The sequence below is a fragment of the Trachypithecus francoisi genome, unplaced genomic scaffold (assembly GCF_009764315.1).
Source record: "Trachypithecus francoisi isolate TF-2019V2 unplaced genomic scaffold, Tfra_2.0 Lachesis_group2, whole genome shotgun sequence".
Taxonomy (NCBI): Eukaryota; Metazoa; Chordata; class Mammalia; order Primates; family Cercopithecidae; genus Trachypithecus; species Trachypithecus francoisi.
Genome location: NW_022681465.1, coordinates 114,617,599 through 114,641,524, shown reverse-complemented (window position 1 = coordinate 114,641,524; position 23,926 = coordinate 114,617,599). Strand labels below are relative to the sequence as shown.

The 23,926-nt window shown below is 51.6% G+C and overlaps 1 protein-coding gene across 1 annotated transcript in view; it reads left to right on the top strand.

Moving 5' to 3' along the window:
• COL23A1 (collagen type XXIII alpha 1 chain) overlaps nt 1-23,926 on the top strand; it is a 365,686-nt gene that overhangs the window by 158,512 nt on the left and 183,248 nt on the right. The gene's annotated exons all lie outside the window — the stretch shown is intronic.

Genomic DNA, 23,926 nt, shown 5'->3' with positions numbered 1-23,926 from the left:
AACGCTGCTCCTGCCCGCCTGTGTCGTCACCCTGTGTCGTCAGTTACGGGTTCCGTGACTATTTTTTTTGTTTCAAAAGCATGTTTGTGTTTGTCTTTCTCCAAACATCAGACTGAAATGAGATCTTCTATATTCCCCCATTAAGAACCATTAAGGCAGCCCTTTGAAACTCTAGCCCTGCACCCCCCATCTCTGTCTTTATAATTTGGGGTTAGGGCCAGCTTCATGGGCCAGCCCCTGTGGCCCTCTGCTCAGAAGGCCTTGAATTTGGTTTCTGGCTCTGCAGTTGCCATCTTAACATTCTTAATAGTGTGTGAACAGGGTCCCACATTTTCATTTTGCACTGGACCCCGCAAATTATGCAGCCTGTCCCATCTGGAGTTTTAGATTTGAATTGTTATTTTATTAGTATTTTTAGGCTATATATCTTAACTCTAAAAAATGCATATGTGTAATTAGTTTTATAAGTGAGGTTTACAGCAGTCATTGAACTTCCTGCAGAGCTTTGCTGCCAGTCTAACTGTAGGGTTGTGGTCTGTCAGCCAACAAACAGCTTTTTGAGGAATGCTTATGCATTGTGTGAGAGGGAAAAAAAATGACACAAAGGGACTTATAATCGACATGCTTGCAAAGCCACTGTCACAGAGTAGATGTCTTATTGGGTAATCTCTGGGTCCCAAGCCCTGTGCTGACCACAAGGATACAGAGAGAAACAGAGGAGCACAGCCCCTGCCCTCAAGCAGTGCCTTGTCTAGTTGAAATCTTTTTCATAACTTTTTTTTTTTTTTTGAGACAGAGTCTCACTCTGTCGCCCAGGCCGGAGTGCAGTGGCCGGATCTCAGCTCACTGCAAGCTCTGCCTCCCGGGTTTACACCATTCTCCTGCCTCAGCCTCCCGAGTAGCTGGGACTACAGGCGCCCGCCACCTCGCCCGGCTAGTTTTTCTGTATTTTTTTAGTAGAGATGGGGTTTCACCGTGTTAGCCAGGATGGTCTCAATCTCCTGACCTCGTGATCCGCCCATCTCGGCCTCCCAAAGTGCTGGGATTACAGGCTTGAGCCACCGCGCCCGGCCCTTTTTCATAACTTTTTAAACCTCAAGCCACCGTAAGAAATGTGCAACCCAGAATCGAGTACACATACAGATAATACACACATAGAAGGATGAAACAGTAGGCCGGGCGTGGTGGCTCACGCCTGTAATCCCTACATTTTGGGAGGCCGAGTCGGGCGGATCACCTGAGGTCAGGAGTTCGAGACCAGCCTGGCCAACATGATGAAGTCCCGCCTCTACTAAAAATACAAAAAATTAGCTGGGCATGGTGGCGGATACCTGTAGTCTTAGCTACTCAGGAAACTGAGGCAGGAGACTCGCTTGAACCTGGGAGGCAGAGTTTGCAGTGAGCTGAGATCGCACCACTGCACTCCAGCAGCCTGGCCAACAAGAGTAAAACTCCGTCTCAGAAAAAAAAAGAAAGAAAGATGAAACAGTCATCTCATGAAATAATGTACTTACTATATATACCGCGTTCTTTTCTATTCTATTGTATTCCATTTTTTAAAATACTGGTTAGAGCACAGTTGATTTCACAATCCATTAGTGTGAGTTTTAAAAGCACTGCTCTAATGAGAGAGACTGATGTGTCAGCAAACACTGATGTTTTGCTAAAGCATTATCGTAGCAGTGGTGCGGACTTCCAGGGGAAGCGGCATTTGCCCAGAGTGTTGAAGGATGAGATGGAGCTTGTGGTGGAGAAGCTGGCAGTGGAGAAGCTGGCGGTGGAGAAGCCGGCGATGGAGAAGCCGGCGGTGGTTCTGAGGTGAATTCCAGAGGGGGACATGAGCTTGGAGAGAGTTCCATGGGGCTTAGGTCCTGGGGAGATGGTCCCGGAAAGACAGATCTGCAGAGGGTGGAGCACATTGGTTGCCCAGCAAGACGCTGTGCCCTCTCCTGTGTGAGCCATGGGAAGTGAGTTTTTTTTTTTTTTTGAACAGCTTTATTTGAAATGTACCATAAAATTCACCCATTGTAAGTGGACAGGGCCATGAATTTTTAGTAAATGTATGGAGTTGTACAACCACCATCCAGTTTTAGAACATGTCCACCTCACAAAGCTCCCTGACACCCATTTCCGTCAATCCCCATTCCTTCCCCCAGCCCCAGGCAACCACTGATCTGTTTTCTGTCTCTGCACATTTGTCCTTTCTAGAGGGACACCTGGACTCCTACAATCCAGTCTTTTGTGTCTGGCTTCTCTCACTCAGCATCACATTTCTGGGACTCGTCCGTGTTGTGGCATATAGCGGTATTCCATCGACTGGCTACACTACAGTGTATCCGTTTGCCAGATGATGGATGCTTGGATTGTTTCCAGTTTAGGGCTATTTTGAAAAACACATCTATGAGCATTTGCATGTGAGTTTTGTGTGGACATATGTTTTCATTTCTCCTGGGGAGATCCTAGGAGCGGAGTTGCTGCACTGCATGGTGAACGTATGTTTAACTCTTTAAGAAACCGCCTCACTGACTTCTGAAGCAGCTACACCGTGGTGCGTTCCCACCAGCAGCTTATCTCATGTCTTCACATCTGCTGGAGGGTTGGGGCAGAGGAGAGATGTGATGAGATTTGCTCTTCAGAAGATTACTCCAGCTGCCGGGTGAGGGCCGCTGACAGGGAAAGGAAGAGGCAGGAGGGAGAAGTCTGGGTCCTGGGCTAAAGCTTTGGCCCTGGGTGGACCAGAGACAAGGAGCTGGAGTCCAGGGATGTGTTCAGCAGGGTCTAGTGCGGAAGGAGCAGGAGCCACAGAGACTAATAACTGGCTCAGCCTCAATCAGCAAGTGGCCGAGAGAGAAAAGACAGAGGTGACTTGGGACCAAGACTTACATCTGGACTGTCATGATGGTGCCGAGGCCTCTGGCTCTCGCCTGTCCTCGGCCGCATCATGCGTGGCCAGATCGGCAGTCACATCCCTTAGGAAGGTTCCCACATCCTTTCAGGGAAGTGGTTCCCAGCCCTGGCTGTCCTTTCAAATCACCTGGAAAACTTTAAAATCTGCTGGCTGGGTCCTGATGTAATTCAGCCAAGCACAGCCTGGGCATGGAGCGGTTAAAGCTCCCATGAGCTTGGAGAGAGTTCCGTGGGGCTTGGGTCCTGGGGAGATGGTCCCGGAAAGACAGAACTGCAGAGGGCGGAGCACACTGATTGCCCAGCAAGACACTGTGCCCTCTCCTGTGTGAGCCATGGGAAGTGGGTTTCTTCCACTGGGCTGAGTCAAGCTCTCAGGCTCAGGTGCACACTGGGAACTCCAGGGGACTTTTACAAACTACTGAAGTGCTGAGTGCCACCCAGAGCGTTTGGTGCCATTGGGAAGGGAGAAGCCTGTGCACCAGGAGTTGTACCGTTTTCCCAGGTGATGATCATGCGCATCTACGTTTGGGGACCGCTGCCCGAAGGTGACTTGTCTGGACCCCAGAGTCAACATTCTGAGCGGATACTTTTAATGCGAGCGTTTCCTGCAAGAGTGTTCTTGATTCTCTTGCTCGTTCAGAAGTAGACCCAGAAATCTTTCTTTTTTCCTTCCCAACGTACAGATTACTTTTCTGAAGCATTTTATAGTACATGTTGTTAAAGACTAAAACCAGATTCCACCACACATGTTCTATAAACCCATCTGGTTTACGTAAAATATTTACAAATACAGATAGAGAGGAATTTCAAGATGTTGATGGGTAAGGAACCAGCGTGTTAGCTGTGTGTTGCCTGCTCCGTGGTCTCCATGGCATACGATACATAAACACGGGTCAGATACAGGGATGAACTGCGTTCCTACAGGTAAAGCGGTTTATTTCACCAGGACCCCAGGTCTGGCTGGAAAGCTCACTTATGTTTGCTTTTCTTGCCCAGATATTTTCAGATAGTAAATTAAATAAACAATATGATGGCTCCTACATACCTTTTCTTCCCCCTCCAGGTGTTTGGCATTCCTGCCCGTAAAACCCAAGTCTCTTTTAACTCTTAAAGCAGTAACTTGAGGAGGGGCCAGAGCTGTGCTTTCAGCTTGATTTTGTAAAGTAAAGTTGGACTGTGTTACCAAGTGCCCTAGTGCCTTAAGTTCTCTAGGTACTGTCTGCGTTCTTCACACTTAATCCCTTAATTCTTTGGTTTGGACCATAGCAGAGAGTGTGAGGATGGGGACAGGTCTCACAGAGGAGCTACGCCTCTGCATGTCTCTGGCCCCAGGTCCTCTTCCAGGGAATTAAGACATTAGCTGAGATTTTCTTGAGGCCTAAGCAGCAGCCCTGCCTAAACCTCAAGTTTAATCACTGTGGTGGTCAGGGGCCTCTGAGCCCATAGTGGGCACTCGGACCAGACATGAGCAGCTCAGCTCAGCTGGGGCTGACCCCACATCCCACCTCTCCCCGGGCCTCTTGCTGGTTGGAGTCCTGGGTCCAGTCCCACAAGCACGCCTCCAGGACTGGGCTGGCTTCTTGACCCTGCATCTTGGTTGATGAACATTGAAAAGGAGCTGGCCCGGGACTGATGGAGACACAGGACTGGACGCAGAGGGGCCAGGTGAGCAACAGGGGAGTAGGAGATACAGGGCCATGGCTGTGCGATCCGGGTGGGACGGGGGTACCCTCAGGGCCTGGGCCCTGAGAACTCAGTGGGACCAGGGCCATATGCTCAGAGGCTGGACTGACCCCTGGGCAGGCCACATGCCATACTGGGCAGGTGGCGGCTGGGGCCCAGCTCATATATCCTTCTACCCTCCTCCCCACCACACATCCACTCACCCACTGGGAACTGTGGCATGTGAGGCTCATGCGGGGCCTGGGGATTCCATAGAAGTGGACCAGATCCTGGGACCTCCTGCTCCCTGAACTTGGCTCCGTTCTGCCCCTCCAGCCTCTGCTGGCACCTTGTTTCATCCCAGGTAGGTCCTAAAGAGCCAGAGGTTGGGGAAATTACTTTAGGGTCACAGCGAAATTTCTGTGACAGCTAATAAAGTAAGCTTTCTTTTTTTTTTTTTGAGGCAGAGTCTTGCTCTGTTGCCCAGGCTGGAGTGAAGTGGTGCAATCTCGGCTCACTGCAAGCTCCGCCTCCTGGGTTCACGCCATTCTCCTGCCTCAGCCTCCCCAGAAGCTGGGACTACAGGCACCCGCCACCACGCCCGGCTAATTTTTTTTTTTATTTTTAGTAGAGACAGGGTTTCACCGTGTTAGCCAAGATGGTCTCGATCTCCTAACCTCGTGATCCACCCGCCTCAGCCTCCCAAAGTGCTGGGATTCCAGGCGTGAGCCACCGCACCAGCCATAAAGTAAGCTTTCTGTTTCTGGAATGAGATCCTGGAGCCCAGGACCCCTGTGGGCTGTGTATTGTATGTTTTTCTCCTCTTTTAATCACCAGATGAGGTGAAGGACGGGAATAGGAGTGTGGCTCACTCCCAGCTGAATGACCTCCTGGCCGAGGCTTGCTCCCACCAGGAATTAGATAAAAGAGCACTGAGGTGGAAGGCAGGGTATTAAGAATATATGACTTGGCAATAGAGAGTCCCAGGTTCAAATCCCTGTTCTACACAGCCTTGTGATCTTAAGGAGGGGAATCACCAGGAAACATGCAAGTCAAGAGATGAGGGTCTGAATGCGTTCTGTCCGTCGTGCAGGCCAGGTCGACCCCGGCTCCACCCTCCACCACTGTGCAACTTTAACTGAGAAGTGAAACCTCTCTGATCCCCAGTCTCTTCTTTTGCAAAATGGGGGTAACACCTCTCAAGAGTTTTTACCAGGATTAGATGTACTGAAGCCTGCCAGGGTCTTGACACTGTGTCTTCACATGGTAAGTACCCAATAAATGTGAGCTGTGAGCTCTGCGGCCCGGAGAGGTAATGAGGAATGAGCAGAGTTCATCTGTGAGTTCCCACCCTCTTTGTTGAGGAAGGAGGGCTTAGCTGGTCACCCCCGTGCACAGGGATGCCACAGGGAAGCAGCACCTGACTCAGCACTCTGGAGTCAGCCCTAAGGCATCCTTGACAAGGGCACATGTTGTGAAAACCACACAGCGTGTTTCCAGGTGGTTTGGACCGTAGCTGGTGTTCTGTGCCTTCTCCCTTTGAAACGTAGCCCACCCCACCCTCTGCACCTGCTCTTCCTGCCCTCCCCTTCCAGCCACCCTGACCCTACCCCCCATCACAGCCTTGCAGAGTCCTGAGGTTCTTGCCCTCTCCCTATGCTCGCCACAACCTCTGACCTAGACACCGGCTGCCTGGGATCGGGGCAGCCTCCTCTCTGGTCTTTCTGCCTCTGTCTCTCTCACTTTCCACAGTGTCGACAGCACTAAACACCAGACACCTGAGTTTGGGACTTAACATCTCCTCCTAGGATGGCTTTCAGGGCTCTGGGCTACCTCACCCCCAACTTTTCCAGGAGGGTCCTTGCTATGCCCCCATTTTGCTCATGTTGACCTCCCTCTCCCCTCCCACTCAGCCTGGTGAGGCCAGACACATCCTTTGTTCCCGGTTAAAATGTCACCAGCTCTGTGAAGTCGGCCTTCAGTGCCCAGGCAGAATTAAGCATGCTTGCTGTGTGTGCCCACGATGCCCAGCACATGTGGCGCTGTTTGTAATGACCGCTGTGTGGCTGCCTCCCTCTTGTTCTGTAAAACTCATCCCGGACAAGAGTCCAACAGTCGTAAAATGATGGCAGTCAGCATTTTCCATGCTAACTATGTGTCAAACTTCATGTTAGACAATTCTGTGTGTGATCTGACTCAGTCCTCAGTGTTAGGTCCAGGAAGTTGAGGGGGAAGGGGGTGCCCTCTCCAAGGCCACCTCCAAAACATACCATCTAAGGTGAGCAGGGCCCTTCATGCAACTGCAGATTCAAAAGCAGCTTCCCCTCTCACCACCCTGAAACCAGATCACCTCCCTCCCCTGTGCTTTTCCTAATCAGAAATTTTGCAGCTGCCCGGGAAGCCCACGAGATGCATCCTGTAGTTATCTAGTTTTACAGGTGAAGTAACTGAGTCTGAGAGAGCTCAGTAACTTGCCTGAGGTCAGGTGGCAGAGCTGGGATGGAACGCTACCATGGCAGCTGCTGTGAGCCATGCGTGGTCTGCACCCCAGGGCCGGGCTGTCTTTCTGTGCCCAGCTCAGGGCTCCGCGCCCAGGTTTTCCAAGTAGAGAGTTGAAGTTGGGACTCCTGAATCACCCCACATATAGGTGAAGATCACTTGGGGCTCCATGTTTGCAAATGTCGGAGCCAGCCTGGGCCAGGAGGTCCCATTCAGCTGGGAATGAGCCACACTCCCATTTCCTTCTTTCACCTCATCCGGAGATTAAAAAGAAAAAAATACAATACACAGCCCACAGGGGTCCCTGACTCTGGAATCTGGTTCCAGAAACAGAAAGGTTACTTTATTAGCTGTCACAGAAATTTCACTGTGACCCCAAAGTAATTTCCCCAGAGAGAGGCAAATCTCCAGGAGCCAGGAATAGACGAAAAGATGATTGCTCGCCCCGCTGGGCACACAGCGCCTGCATCCGGTGCTAGTTGGAGATTGAGCGAGCGGTTCTGGACGGGTGCCGACCCCCTCCCTTGCAGCAGAGGCCCCTGGAAAACACAGGCTTGACCGGCAGCAGGGTCGGGGCTGGGCTGCCCTGCAAGGGCCGAGACCAAGGGTTCAGAAGTGGATGCCTGCTTTCTGCAGTGGGCAGAGGCTTTGAAACCAGCCCTGAGCTGGAATCCCACCTCCACTAAGCTCCAGCACTGGAGCCCTAAGAAAATGATACCCCACAGCCCTCAACTATCCCAGGTCTATTTCCTCGGCGGTGAAGTGGAGATGTTGGGGAGGCACCGGCCTCTAGAGGGGCACAGGTGGGGTCAGATTGTTCCCTCCCTCAGCAGCACCAGGGCCAGAGTCCCCTGCTGTCTGCAGATTACCCACCTGGGGTGCAAGGCCAGATCCCTGGCGGGGTCTTAGGGAGAGCTCCAGTGTAAGGCCCCAAGGAACTGTCACCAGAGGGGACTCCTTCTCCAGACCGGGGCTCAGCTGCTCTTCCTCTCCTTTGATCTTCACCCAGCCTCACCATTTTACAGATGTGGAATGAGGTTCAGACATGTGAGAGTCCATGCCTGTCACATAGCTGCCCAATGTCCAACCCAAGAAGGCTGCAGAGCCCAGCAAAAAAGCCCAGCCTGCCGCTGACCCACAGCGTGACCCGGGTCATCAGTGTGTGACCTGGGGCACCCCACCTCTCTAAGCCCTGATCTCCCTATCTGGAAAGTGGAGAAGATGACAGTCCCTGCTTCCTGAGGCATTGGGAGGGTGTGTGAGCGTGTGTGCTGCCATAACAAAGTACCAGTTGGGGTGGCATCAACAATGGACATTTATTTTCTTAGGCCTGGAGGCTGGAGCTGTGAGATCAAGGTGTGGGCAGGGCTGGTTTCTCCTGAGGCCTCTCTTCTTGGCTTGCAGGTAGCTGCCTCTCCCTGTGTCCTCACATGGCTGTCCTTCTGTGTGTGTCTGTGTCCTCATCTCCTCTTCTTGTAAGGACACTAGTCCTGTTGGATTAGGACACACGACCTCATTTTAACTTCATCACATCTTTAAAGATTCCATCTCCAAAAACAGTAATCTTCTAAGGTACTGGAGGTTAAGACTTCACCATATGAATTTAAGGGGGGCACAGTTCAGCCATAACAGAGGGTTAAATGAATGAGAGTGTGGTAAAAATAAATATTTGGTCTTTATCCCTGGTTCTGACACAGAACTCTAAAATCCTTGGAATATCCAGAGTGACAAGAGTGTCTTTGTATGTAATGACGTGACTGGTGGCTCAGGGCCCCTGGAGAGCTGCGGGTCAGAGGACTGGAACTTTCAGCCCCACCCTCCACTTCTGGAGCAGGGAGAGGGGCTGGAGGTTGAGTGTAATCACCAACTTCCAAGAATTTGATCACCTGTGCCCAGTGTAGTGAAGCCTCCATAAAAGCCCTCAGCAGTGAGGTTCTGAGAGCTTCCATGTGTGAGGAGGGTGGTGACCCCACCCGAACTCCACAGGGACAGAAGCTCCTGCCTCAGGACCCCCCCCAGACCCCGCCCAGTGGCCCCCCTCATCTGGCTGTTCATTTGGACTCTTTCTAAACTGGTAAATGTAAGTAGGATGTGTTCCTGAGTTCTGTGAAACCCTCTAGCTAATCACCGAGCCTGCGGAGGCGGCCATGGGAGCCCGATTTATTGGCAGTTGGTGGTCCAGAGCTTACAGCCGCGGTCTGCGGTGGGAGCAGTCTTGGGGGACTGGGCCTTTAAACCTGCGGAGTCCGCACCAACTTCCAGTAGTGTCAGGATGGAGCTGAACTGTGGGACTTCTGACTGGTGTTGGGGAAAGGAGGATGGAAAAGACACCATGCATTTGGTGTCAGGAGGGAAGTAAACTTCCTGGTGTTGGAAACCGAGGGAACTCCAGCTACGATGGTCCTAGCAGTCCAGGGCTACAAGTGGTAAGGACCGTGAGGGATTTGAGTTGCCAGAATTGATTGGTGGGGGAAGGGAGCTCTGGGGAGTCCTAGTGACCACTGCAAGGTGGGTAAGGACCAAACAGGTCAGCAGAGCAGCTGAAAGGGAGCCTGCGCCAAGGACCTCAAGGAAGAGCAGGGGAGGGCTCTGGGACACTTGGCCCAGGCAGGCGCTCGGCACGATTGTCCCGGGGCTGAGCCCTTACCGGCCCCAGGACATTGGCTTAGGGGTTCTTTGCCATCTACTTCCTTTGGCTTCTGCCCAGCATCCTCTCCCTCCTTCCTGGCTTGAGTCTCTTCCGTTGGAGGGTGACTGAGGCCTCCCTCAATCTGCAAGCCCAGCTCTGGGTGTTTCCTGCCTTCTCGTTCTCTGCTTCTTTCCTGCTCTGCTCCACATGGCAGGCCCTGAGCCCTGTAGCTCCTGGGTCTTCTGACTTCCTGCCGGGAGCGTAGGAGGCAGGTGAGAGGGTGGGACAAAGAGAAATGGGGTATTTCTCCCATATTGCCTGCGAGGGTCCCCACCACCTCCTGCCACTTATCACTCCAGCTGAGGGGTGTTGCAAACCTGTGGGTCATTTAAAATTTCCTCTATTTGGCTTTTCAATCCCTCCAACAGCTGTGTAACAAGCCCTCTGCATTGAATTCCCTCTGTTGTAATTCCTTGGAGTGCTTTCTCTTTTCTTAGTTGGACCTCGTCCACATGAATAAATGTGAGGACTTTTCCTGAAGCCTTTGAAATAAAAGGAAAGGGTCCTATAAGTTGCCTTGAAGAATGCCGCAATGATTCTTTGCAGCCAGAGTCCTAAAACACTCAAGGGACATGCCAGTTTTTATTCCAAGACTTTAAAAGCAGGTTGCAAAAGCCCCTTTCTTTTCCAGTAGGTCTTTTAACTTCTTAGATTTCTCATCAGAACTGGTAAATCATTTCTCATGGATTTCTGTTCTTTGCCTAGAGAAAGTCTGAGTCAGAGATTTTCCCCCATCCCATGTTTAGTCTACTTAGCCAAAGTAACCACAGACATCTTTGATATGACTCTTCTCCAAGTGAGATATTTCCTGACTGACAATGTATGACAATTCAAGAAGGTGGCTGTATTAGTTTCTTGTGGACGCTGTAATAAATTATCACAAACTTGGTGGCTTAACACAACACAGATCTATTCTCTTAATGTTCCTGAGGCCAGAAGTTTGAAATGAGTCTCTTCAAAGGCTGAAATCAGGATGATGGCAGGGCAGGTTCCTTCCGGAGGCTCCAGCGGAGAATCCGTTCTTTGCCTCTTAGCTCCTGGCAGCTGCCAGTGTTCCTTGGCTTGTGGCTGCATCACTCCAATCTCTGCTTCATGGTCACATCACCTACTTCCCTTCTGTATCTGATCTTCCACTTTGACATTTGTGATTACATTTTGGGACAAACCCGATAATCTAGAATAATCTCCCCATCTCGATATCCATAACTTAATCACATCTGCAGTTTCTGTTCCCACAGAAGGAACCATTCACAGGTTCTGGAGATTAGGGAAGGGATACCTCTGGGGAGCCACTATTCTGTCAACCGTAGTGTCTTTGGGAACTTCACCATGGCAGCTGTGTCCCAGGACAGTCTCTGTGCGAAGAGGTGTCTGCCCCCAGAATGAGCTTTCCAAAACCAGCTCTGACCAGGACACACCCTGTTTGTGACAGGAGGGCAGTTCCTGAGTTTTGCAACCCCAAGTCCAGCTCCCCGATGGCGGCCTGGGCCCACTGGCCTTCCTGGGATCCTTCTCATGCCTCTGTCACTGTCATTCAGCATCCTCAGCCCACCCACTTGCCATCCCATAAGCTGGCAGTGCCCCCTCTGTGTCTTTGCTCACACCACACTTGCTGCCTGGGGCTCTGGTCTCCCTCCTCTGCCTGGAGAACTCTGCTTCTCCTTCCCAGCCCGTCTCCCTCCAGCATCCCTTGCTGCACCGTCTGCCTGCTCTGTACTCCTGCAGCGGGCCACTTGTGTCTTCACGCCGGTATGAACTCACACATGAGGGCTGTGGGATGCTGCCTGACTCCCAGGTAGGGACTCACCCACCTCTCTACCCACCACACCTGGCAACCACAAGGCGCCACCTCTGCATGGCTGGGAGAGAATATCACAGACCCAGATCCCAGGGTCTGGGACACGGCACTCAGAAAATGTGACTAGTGGTGAACCAAGCAAATGGATTATTTTGTTCTCATTTTATCAGAATGCTCTATTTCCCAAGTTGCCATTGAAAGAAACCATCCAACTTTGTTAGTTTCCTTTCTCAATCTCCTACCTGGACATCAGGCAGGAGCCCAGTATTCTCTGCACGCTCACACTCATTGCACGCGTCACACGTGCAGACACATGGATCTTTCCCACGGAGGTGAGAGCCAGGGTATTGGCAGCCCCAGGAAGAGAGAAGCTCGCCTCTTACGAACTCAGAACTACTGTTCTTTCTTTGTCTTCCCACGTTCCATTGTGTCCTTTCCAAGGGACCGTGAGCCCCAGGATGGAATTGTGCCCCTGGTGCCATTGATGTCCTTAGGAAACCGGAACCGGTCTCTGGAATTCTTGGCAGCAAGTGGCAGAATTCCAGCGGGCAGACACCTAGGAACCTGGGGCCCCGGTGAAGTCACCTGTGTGTCCCTGTTAATTGCTTGCCTGGAAGAAATTCCTCATGGGGTGTGATTGTTCTCAGGAGACAGGAAATGAACGTCCAATCAAGATAATGCAGCACATTCTGGATTAAGTGCCTACATTCAGACATAAGGTCTCAAAGTGACAGTTCCACCCAGAAGTACCTGGTGCTCTTAAAAGTTCAGCATGACAGGCTGAGGCATGTGGGTCTTTCCAGGTGCACCTCAGGGGACAGAGTACCTGGCTGACCTCCCTGACTGAACATACCTCCTGGGGACAGGTTGTGAAAGCTGACTCCAGCGCCTGCCTGGACAAGGAACGTGAAAGGGTGACCCTGCAGAGGGAACAGCACAGTCAGCGGGGATGGAACTGTACCAGAGTTCTAGCCATGCCTGGGGAGTGGTGCAGAGGGAGGTGGGGTTAGACCCAGGCCATAGGTCAGTGAAAGGAAGTAGGGCCACACTGTAGACCATCTGAGCAGAGGCTCAGACACTTGGACAGTACCCAGTAGGCCATGGGGAGCCATAGAGGGTGGTGCAGGGAGGGAGGGACACAGTCAGGGCCATGTGCTCAGAGGATCCCTCTGGCATCAATGTGGAAAAGGAGCTGGGGAAGGCAGTAGGGAGTTTGCAGTGTCCAGGTGAGAGCCCATTGCAGCCTCACCAGGAAGACCAGGGAGTGGCACTCAGTGAATCTACATTTTACACAAGAAAAGAAGGGAGTAGGGGGAGCCAAAATTCTGCATTCATCTCCCACTCACTAAATCTACATTTTACATAAGCTAAAGTAAGCATGTGAAACTGCGGCTAGCTGTTTGGGAAAACAAGGAAGGCAGTTTTTGCATGACTCAGTTTCTGAGCTTAACTTGCCCTTCGGCATAGTGAGTTGGAGGTCCTGACATTCTGTTTTTCTTTCACACCATGAGGCTCAGGCCAGGGAAGGAGGGCAACTTTCTCCAGAGGAAGGCAGAGAAGGGGCCCTTTGCTCATGGGGTGTGGAGGGGAGGCCTGTGGTGTGGTGTGGGGTGCTGGGCTTGAGGCAGACGGGCCTGGTGGCGCCCCAGCTCTGCCCTGTGACCTTGGATGAGTCCCGGCCTTTCCCGAGGCTCGTGCCCCGTCCTCTGTAGGATGAGGTAATACCCACGTCCCCAGGCTGTGAGGAGCATTAAAGCCACTGAACTGCCCTGGTTGCTAGCATGGGGCCCAGCATCCCTAAGTGTTGGCCGGCCCTTCCTGCACCTGGTTTACAGAGCAGTCGCGTGCTCCAGCCAATCCCACACAGAAAAGAAGGTACACCTGCACCCCGGCGCTGGACCTGGGCAGCACTGGGGTGTGGTAGGGCCTCCCTGTCTGTGTGCGGGAAGGGAGCTGGCTTGGAAACAACAGGGAGGCAAAGGCAGCCCTGCCCCAACCCCCACGAGGCACCACTCGGGGCCAGAGGGCTTGCAGACAGCTCGCACAGCCCCCGTCTGGGCAGATGAGCGGTTAAAATCCTGACACTGAGCCCAGTTCAGGAACAAAATGAGGCCCTGAAATGAATGATCCCAGGCCAAGAGAGTGACAATGTCCTGGAGAAGCAGAAAACATCCTGTCCTGTCCCGTCCCCAGCCCCAGCACACAATCCGGGCGCTGACATAATGAGGTCAGGAGAAGAGGCTGCCGTCCTGGCTCAGGGGCTAAAAAGGCCTGGGCCGGAGCATCCAAGAGGCCCCACTGGGCACCCTGCCGCGGCTCCTGGACACAGAGCACAGGCCCGGCTGGCAGCCACTCCGGACACTTACTCAGCCCTTGTCACAAGGAGTTCCCAGCAGCAGGATGAGGAAGGGGCCCTGGAAGCTGCCCCTGGTTGTCTGTTATCTTGGTGGGTTTTGATCCAGGAAGGCTCCTCCTTGTGCAAAGAGCTGGCTCCATGGTCCTGCAGGTTCTAGAGGGGATGGCCAGCCTTGGGGGCTGCCCAGGGCACCTTCTTGGCTGGAGAGATGTCATCTTGGGAAGCCAGAGCCCCTTCTCCCAGGAAATGCCTTGAGGAGCCCACAGCAGAAGGCTCGGTCACCTAAAAGGGGACACTTGCTCAGGACTTTGGATTCCTCATTCTCTTTTCCCTGTGATATCTTAGCCAGTGAGAACAGACATGGGATTTTGATGACACCTTCCTTGCTGGAAAGGCTAGGCTGGAGGAAAGGGCTTGGACCAGAGCCAAACTGGCTTCCTCATACTCCTTCCTCCCTGGATCAGGGATCGACATCCCCCACCACAGGGTACATTCATTACAGTTAATGAGCCAATGACATGCCATTCCCCAAACTCCACAGTTAACATTAGGGGACCACGCCTGGTGCTGGACATTCTGTGGGTTTGAGAAATGCACAATGACATGTATCCACCATTATAGTATCATACATAATTGGGCAGTTTCACTGCCCCCCAAATCCCCTGTGCTCCAACTACTCACCCCAATCCCTGGCAACGAGAGATCTTTTCACCGTCTCCATAGTTTTGCCTTTCCCAGATTGTCATCTAGCTGGAATCACAGTGTGGCCTTCTCAGATCAGCTTCTTTCACCTAGTAATAATGCACTTAAGCTTCCTCCATGTCCTTTCACGGTTTGAGAGCTCCTTTCTTTTCAGTATTGAATAATGGAGTATTATTCTGTGCTAAATATTATTTAGCTAAATAATATTCCCAACTGTGGCTGCACCACAACTTATCTACCCACTCACCTACTGAAAGACATCTTGGCTGCTTGCAAGCTTGGCAATTATGTATAAAGCTGCTGTAATCATCTGTGTGCAGGCTTTTGTATGGACGTACGTTTTCAACTTCTCTGGGTAAATACCAAGGAGCATGATAGCTGGAGCATATGGCAAGAGTATGTTTAGTTTTGTCAGAAACTGCTAAGCTGTATTGCAAAGGGCCTTACCCTTCTGCATTCCCACCAGCAGTGGACGAGGCTTCCTGCTGCTCCATGTCCCTGCCAGCATCTGGTGGTTCAGTGTTCTGGATTTTGGCCATTCTCATAGGTACGTAGTGGTATCTCATCATAATTATTATTATTTTTTGAGACAGAGTCTTCCTCTTGTCGACCAGGCTGGAGTGCGATGGTGCGATCACAGCTCACTGCAACCTCTGCCTCCCAGGTTTAAGCAATTCTCCTGCCTCCACCTCCCCAGTTCCTGGGATTACAGGTGCCCACCACCACGCCTTGCTAATTTTTTTTTTTTTTTTTTTGGTATTTTTAGTAGAGACGGGGTTTCACCATAATGGCCAGGCTGTTCTCGATCTCCTGACCTCAAGTGATCCACCTGCCTTGGCCTCCCAAAGTGCTAGGATGACAGGCGTGAGCCACCACGCTGGCCTCATCATTATTTTGGTCTGCACTTCCCTGATGGCATGTCATGTGCGGCATCTTTCATATGCTTATTTGCCATCTTCTGTCTTCTTTGATGAGGAATCTGTTAAGGCCTTTGGCCCATTTTTAATGGGGCTGTTTGTGTGTTCTTATTGTTGAGTTTTAAGAGTTCTTTGTATATTTTGGATAGCAGTCCTTTATCAGATGTGCCTTTTGCAAATATTTTCTCTCTCTTTGTGGCTTGTCTCATAGTCTGGTCTTCAAATAGCTGATTTGGATCCTGCAGCAGTAGGGAAGCCGGTGGGGTCGCAGGCTGCAGGGGGTGGTATGCAGCGTCCACCACTTCTGGCGGCTCATCTGCGGGCATGGACCACAGCCAGAGCAGGATCTGCGCCTGGATGGCAGCACTGAGCACGATAGCAGGTGGAAGCAGGTCTGCATCCAGCAATGGGGTGTGCGTGGAGGTATGCACGAAAACAAGGTGGCCCAGGCATTCCCAATGGGGCAGCCACTAGACATGGTAAATATAAAGATGAAGAAGCAACACGGAAAAACATGGGTGATCTAATGAGGAAGGGGAGAATGCAAGATGAACAGTGATGAGCTGAAATGGAGACTCAGAGGGCATTCGCACAGGGCTGCAGACTAGGTAGGAATCCGCAGAGATACAGAGAATTCTCTTGAGTTGATGGGCTTGAGGGTGGGTTTTTCTCTTTTTCATTTTTCAAACAGTGGATAATGGTCTTAAAGATCTTTGTTTATAAAATAATGATTTATATACAAAATGCCTGATGTCTAACATCTCTGCCGCCTTTCGTGACCACACTAAATCCAGACTTCTGCAAAGACACTGAAGGAAGCGGCAGGAATGTGAGCCCCTTTGGTTGCCCACCCCGTGCTATGGAGAGAACAGAGGAGGGAGTTACCACCTCAGATCTGAACTCAGGCGCCCCAGTGGCACCTTTCTGGGTGTATGTTCACCCCAGCACAAGTCCATTGGGAGTGGCTGGCCCCCAGCCCTCCGAGCCCCGTGGGCAGGCAGGAGCAGAAGATGCCTCTGCCACAGCACTCTCAAGACAGATTCATCAAGCTCTCCCGGGTAGTCAATATCAAAGCCTCTTTCCAAGTAAAAGCCGAGAGCAGATAGCAAGCAAGACAGTAATTGGAGGCAGAGGCTGGTGGTGCACTGCAGCCATCTTTGAAGCTGCAGATGGCCGGCCTGCCATTCATCGCAGCCTCTCCTAGCCACCCCCTAGTTACCGACAGACCCGAACTCTACATCCATTGAGTACCAGACATGTGTTGCCAGACGTGTGTCGGCCAGTTGCACCACTGATATCTCATGTGATTTCCATGCATCTCAAAACTGCCCTGTGGTGTCAACGTTCAGATCTGCCTTTTTGCAGGTGAGGAAACTGAAACCCTTTGATTTATTTTATTTTATTTTATTTTATTTTATTTATTTTGAGACGGAGTCTTGCTCTGTTGCCCAGGCTGGAGTGCAGTGGCGTGATCTCGGCTCACTGCAACCTCTGCCTCCTGGGTTCGAGCAATTCTCCTGCCTCAGCCTCCCAAATAGCTGGGATTACAGGCATGAGCTACCATGCACGGCTAATTTTGTATTTTTAGTAGAGACAGGTTTCTCCATGTTGGTCAGGCTGGTCTCAAACTCCTGACCTCACGTGATCTGCCTGCCTCGGCCTCCCAAAGTGCTAAGATTACAGGCGTGAGCCACCACGCCCCAACGCAACCCTTTACCCTTTGCTTTAAATTTTACAGGCAGCTTTGCATTTTTCTTGCTGGTTTTCTCAGTAGTCCTGCCAGGCATTCATTGTCTCCATCTTACAGAGGAAGAAATTCTATGCCCCAAGGCATGTCAGTGGTCAGTGGAGAGAGGCTGAAGCCTCCAGAACTGGATGGCAGCCTGGGTGCTTGCTTCCCTGGAACTCCATCTTCTGGGGAGGAGGCAAGGCCAGGACCCCTCTTGGGTTTTCTGCAATGAGTGGAGTGCCCCAGATCACTTACTGAACCCCCTCTGTGTGGTATTTTTACACCCATGATAACACTGAATCCTCCAGAAGGCCTGGGGGAGTTGGGAGGAGAGATTATCATCTGCATTTTATGGATTCAGTATCTGTAACTCAGAGGATAAATTACTTGCCAGGGTGGCCCAGCTAGTGGTGTCAGAACCTGAGCCATAACTGCCACGGTTCAGGTTTAATTGGGGGATTTTTATTTCAAGGAAGAAAGTCTAGGACCATTAGTCCTGACCTGCAGAACAACGAATGACTACAGCTGCCGTTACATTCCAGTTCTGAGCGTTGCCGGTGTGTCTTGTCCTGGCCCTAGCACTGCCTCCCTCTTTGTTCAGCTCCAGAGAAGAGCATGAAGCGTTCTCTCTCCAATTGATGTGCACATTTTACTGTCTCTCCCGGGGCAGCGGCAGAGCATAGCACATGACTGGGCCCTGGATCAAAGGGTTTTCCCTGAAGCCTGGCTGTTCTGTGTCTGCGTCCCACCGAGCGCAGTGCTTGCCCTAGAATGCTGGGCAGGCAGGCCAGATTTCAGATTCACACGACATTCCGTGCCCAATGCAGCGAAGATGTTTTAACAAGCACCTCCATAGCCCGTAGCCTTCATCCTGGAGAGGACTGGAGAGTTGCTTTGGCACCTAATGCAGGGCAAGGCAGTGTGAATGAATGAATGCAGGATGCATGAATGAATAGCTGCTGGTCTGCAAGGGAGGCTGCTTGATTTTCTTCCTGTCCACTGTCTTGGAGCAGGGAGCAAGCCTGGACTTCCCTTAAGGCCAAGCAGCTGAGAAAAGGCCCTAGGTAGGAAGGAAGAGGGCCTTAGCTTCTGATATTTAGTTGTGTGACAATGAGAAAGTCACTTAACTCTTCCAAGTGTCAGTTTCCTCATCTGTGAAATGGGCTTTTTCCTCCTCTTGGTCCTCAGTCCTCCTGGATTATCTGCTGGATCAGGAGGGTGAGGGGCCACAGCTACCATGTCTGCAGACGCACAGACATCTCTATCCGGAGCACCCCGACATTAAAGTGAGCATTATTGTGAGGCACAGCGTGATGGGCAGGCCGGGATCCAAGCAGGGCTCCCAGCTCTAGGTCCTTGGTCTGCAGTAGGCTTCGCCAGGCCTCAGTTTCCTCATGGGTAACCTGAGGATGATGATGAATGTGACTACAGGACTGCCGTGCTAGAGTAGGATCAAACAAGGAGAGGGGACATGCCAGGGCTGTGTATGTGTATACATGCTTGCATTTGTATGCACGGATGCTCCTTGACTTACCATGAGGCCACATCCCCATACACCCATCCGAAGTGGAAAATGCATTTACTACACCTCACCTATCGAGCATCATGACTCAGCCCAGGCTACCCTCACAGGAGCCTCCAGCTGGGCAAACTCATCTGGCACAAAGCCTATCTTATACTAATGTGTGGAATGCCTCCTGTAATGTATTGATTACAGTACACTGTAGATCACTGGTTCATTCTCGTGATCATATGGCTGACTGGGAGCTGCGGGTCCTCCTGCTGCCCAGGATTACAAGATAGTTTTGTGCTAAATATCACTAGCCCAGTGAAAGTTCAAAATGCAGAATTTAGGCTGGACCTCCACTGCTTTGGAAGGCTGAGACTGGAGGATCACTTGAGGCCAGGAGCTCAGGTCTAGCCTGGACAACATAGTGAGACCCTGTCTCTACCAAAAAAAATAATAATAAAACTTAAAAAATAAGTCAGGCATGGTGATGTGTGCCTGTAGTCCCAGCTACTGAGAAGGCTAAAGTAAGAGGATTGCTTGAGCCCAGTAGTTCCAGGCTGCAGCGAGCCATGATTATGCCACTGCACTCCAGCCTGGGTGACAGAGTGAGCCTGTCTCTAAAAAATTAAAAAATAAATACACTTCAAAATTCCAATTATACTTTCTTTTTTTTTTTTTTTTTGAGACGGAGTCTCACTCTGTCGCCCAGGCTGGAGTGCAGTGGCCGGATCTCAGCTCACTGCAAGCTCCGCCTCCCGGGTTCCCGCCATTCTCCTGCCTCAGCCTCCCGAGTAGCTGGGACTACAGGCGCCCGCCACCTCGCCCGGCTAGTTTTTTGTATTTTTTAGTAGAGACGGGGTTTCACCGTGTTAGCCAGGATGGTCTCGATCTCCTGACCTGGTGATTCGCCCGTCTCGGCCTCCCAAAGTGCTGGGATTACAGGCTTGAGCCACTGCACCCGGCCTCCAATTATACTTTCTATTGAATGTGATTCACTTTTGCACAGTCACAAAGTCAAAAAATTATAAGTCAAATCATCATTAAGTCAGGGACTGTCTATAATCATGATTTATAAGTATTTATAATTATAATCAATAATTATACTACAATTATAATGATGTAGTCTGGTAATTTATTCTAACTGTGTTGCCAGAGGACAAGGGACAGTTTGGGGTCTTCAGTGACAGCCCCCCGGCGTTACGTGGAAATGCAGAGTGTTTTTATTGTCCGCATCTTCCGTAAACAAGGGGAGGATGATGGATGGTGACCATGTGGGTGTGGGTGAGTGGGTGGGTGGTGACAGATCCTGTCCCTCCCAGCTGCTGGCCTGCTGGGTTGCTGTGACTCTGGGACATGCTGACAGCGGGGATGATGTGCCTCTGAATGGGCCACCCTTGGGCGTGCTTGCTTGTCTGAGCTGCCCATGTAGCCGCTACCTGCTGGCCCTCTGGCCCTCAGTCCCCAGAACCAAATGTCTTCTCTGACTTGGTTTTTGCTCTCAGTTGCCCAGCAACTCTGTTACTGTCAAGTGTGACATTGTGTCTAACGTTAAACAGAAGAGCCAGTCAGAGTGGCTTTTGGGGCAGTGCAGCTGCCTGTGGGAAGTGTCAGGATTCGGGCAAGTACGTGGGGGAGCTTTGTACCTAGAAGGTGCTGAATGCTGGGTGAGTCCCTTCAGACGGCGTGTTCCTTGTGCAGAGCTTGGGAACGGTCCTTCTTGGAGCCCCAGGGGCTCACCTATTATCTAGATACTGTGTGATCTTCAAAATCTTGCGTGGAGAGGTGGGCATAAGGATTGGCTTAAGTTTTTACACAACCTTAGACAACCTTAGGACTGGGGAAAGTGAAGGGCCCTGAGATAAAGCCCTCATTTTACTGGAGAAGCTGAGGCCAAAAAGGGAAAGCGTGTCCGAGATTACCCATCAGGGAGCTGAGAGGGCTGGGACGGCCCCCTGGGCAGCCTCAGCCCCACCCATATTCACTCTACCCCGTGCATTCTTCACCTCACAAGCACCTTTTGCCTGTTTGGTATGTGCGTGCATGTGTGCGTGCCTGTGTGTGCTGAGACACAGTTTCACTCTTGTTGCCCGGGCTTAGAATGCAATGGTGCCATCTTGGCTCACTGCAACTTCTGCCTCCTGGGTTCAAGCGATTCTCGTGCCTCAGTCTCCTGAGTAGCTGGGATTACAGGGGCTGCCACTACGCCCGGCTAATTTTTGCTATTTTTTGTAGAGACGGGGTTTCACCATGTTGGTCAGGCTGGTCTCGAACTTCTGACCTCAGGTGATCCGCCTGCCTCGACCTCCCAAAGTGCTGGGATTATAGGCGTGCGCCGCCGTGCCTGGCACTGTCTGCTCTGCCGATGGAGTGAATTTCTGTTTCTGACAAATGGCAGTGGGCAGGGCCTTTGGAAAACATCTACATGAGAGGAGAAGGCAGACTTTCAGGGTGTGGAGTGGGTAGCATGTTTATCTTGTGCTGAGACTTTAATCCATGACCAAATTCAGTTTCCCTACACAGATCTAATTACTCCCACCCTGTGGATAAAGAAAATGAGCTCTGAGAGGCTGAGTGATTCAAGAAACATCACCCAGCTAGTAAGGGCGGGTTCTGGTTGGAAATCCAGGTTCCTCCAGCTCCAAGTCCAGGGTCTGCCCAGTTACATGTTTGCTCTTCTCCTATAGAAAAATATTTTTCTTATTGAGCACACTCATTAGGTCAACCTATATCTCCAAAAATCCAGATCATGACTGTTTTTTACTGATACTGCACTTCAAAAACAGTTGGGGTTACACTGTGGGAACTTTTCACAGTTCCAGAACCTTTTTTCCCAGACCGATCTATGCATTAAGAGAAAATGGAAACAAGGGAGCAGAGAGTGTTTTAAGCCTCCTGGTCAACCAGGAACACTAGTGACCCCTCCTGGGCTGGGGCTCTGCGGCTCCCTGGGGTTGGGATCCTGTGACCCCCACGCCGGGGAGGGAGACATTCTGTTTTTCTTTCTGCTTCCATGAGGGTTTGCTTTGGGAATGGAACTCTGTTTCAGCTTCTACAGATAAAATAAAAATAACCAAGGCCCCCATGAGGTCAGCCCGCTCCCCAGGATGAGCATGAAGACCACCCCAAAGTAGAGTGAGTTTCTTATTGTTTGGGAGATTCTTTGCCCTTGCAAGGCCCAAAGCCCACACATTCCCCTTGTGCTGTAACCTGAAAGGCAGTCACATCTCAGGGAGGGGAGGGGGAAGGGGGGTGGGGGGTGGGGAGGGGGAGGGGGAAGGGGGGGTGGGGGGTGGGGAGGAGGGGGGGAAGGGGGACAGGGAAGGAAAAAAGGGGGGAGGGGAGGAGGAAATGGGGGAAGGGAGGAGGAAAGAGAGGCGAAGAGGGGAGGAGGAAGGGGGAGGGGAGGAGGAAAGTGGGGGAGGGGAGGAGGAAGGGGGAGGGGAGAGGGAGTGGAGCCGTCACTGACCGCCTGTCCCACATGGCCTGCGCTGGCATGAGCGCTGCCCATGGGCGCTGTTGTTTGATCTGCGTGGCAGCCCCACAGGAGTGCGTCTGTTCCCCCCACTTCGCAGAAGAGGAAAGTGAGGAGGTGGTATATGCTTTTCCTAAGCCACATGGCTGATAAGTGACAGGACTGCGGTGGAAACTCAGACTTGCTGAAAACAGTTCTTGGTTCAGCTTTTCCCTGAGACTGAAAACAAGTATTAAAACTTCAGGCAAGTTAAATTTGATGGAGTTTAATTGAGAGAGAGAAAAAAAGAAACGATTTGTGAATCCAGCAGCTTCCAGAATCACAGCAGATTCAGAGAGACTCCAGGGGTGCCCCTGGTCAGAACGAATTTATAGACAGAAAGGGTAAAGTGACATACAGGAATCAGAGGTGCGGTACAGAAAGAGTGAGCCTGGTTACAGCTCGGCGTTTGCCTTACTTGAACTCAGTTTGGACACTCAGCAGTCTATGAGGGGTTGAAGGATGGCCACGGGGATTGGCCAAGACTCGGCTGTTGTTACAGGTGCATACTACTAAGTTAGGTTTTCAATTTTGTCTGCCTGTTAAACTAGGTTATGGTTCATCCACAGGGGCTCAAATATAGAAGTACTGAGTCCTTCTCAGGCCATATTTAGTTTGCTTTAACACGGGGTGGGGAGAAGTGGAGGAAACCCCACACCCTGACACTAGGGACTGGGCCAGCACATGGGGAGGCATAGGGATGCCCGGTCTGCAGCCCACTGCCCCCCAGCACTTTCTCATCTACAAAACGGGCTGATGCTAATTACAGCGACCCCAGGGCTTGCTGTGCAGATTAGAGGAGATAATTCAGGTCGTGGTGCCCAGTCCAGTGCCCGGCACGGAACAGGTTTTCAGTCAGTGTTTAGTGTTGTTATTGGTGACTTTAGCCCTGCATAGGAGACAAGGGTGGAGGCTCGCCTTGGCTCTGCTGTTCTCCCTGTGTCCTGGGCCGCTGACCTTCCATGTGACTGGCTCTTTGGCTTAACATTAGACCAATGTCAACCTTGACGAGAACGGAGTTCCTGAGCAACTGAGAGCAAAACCCCAGGCAGAGAAGACATTTGGCTCTAGGGACTGAGGGATGGAGGCCCAGCAGGGAGTAGCCACTGACTTCAGCGTGGCCACAGCCGTGTTAGACACGGGGTGATGCCCCTCACCTTAAAAGCGAGTGCCAATGCCTGGGCTGGGTGGAGGAGGACAGGGAGCAGACAGGATGGGGCAACTGTGTTTGCTGCATTCATTCCACGAGTGTTTCTCGAGCATCTGCTATAGGTCAGACATCATTCCAAGCAGTATGAAGTGAATGAGGCAGGCGAGTCCTTGCTCTCCTGGGGCTTCCATTCTAGAGCTGTGGGGTGGGCTGGGGGTGGTGACAGTAAATCTGTAATTACATGATCCTAGTGTTTGTATGATACCTGGATCTCTGCAGTCCTGCCGAAATCAGGGCCACGTGGTTCACTATGCCTGACCAAGGATTTAGGCCAGGGCTGCCTCCCAGTGCCAATAAGCAGAGGATGCCACAAGGACTGGAGGCTTGTTTCTGATCTTCTCTCTAATCCTCTCCATCTCCTTCCTGCCACCTACAAAGGACTGGGTGTGGCCAGAGCTCAGGCCCCACAGCATGCACCACTGTGGGGCTGGGAGGC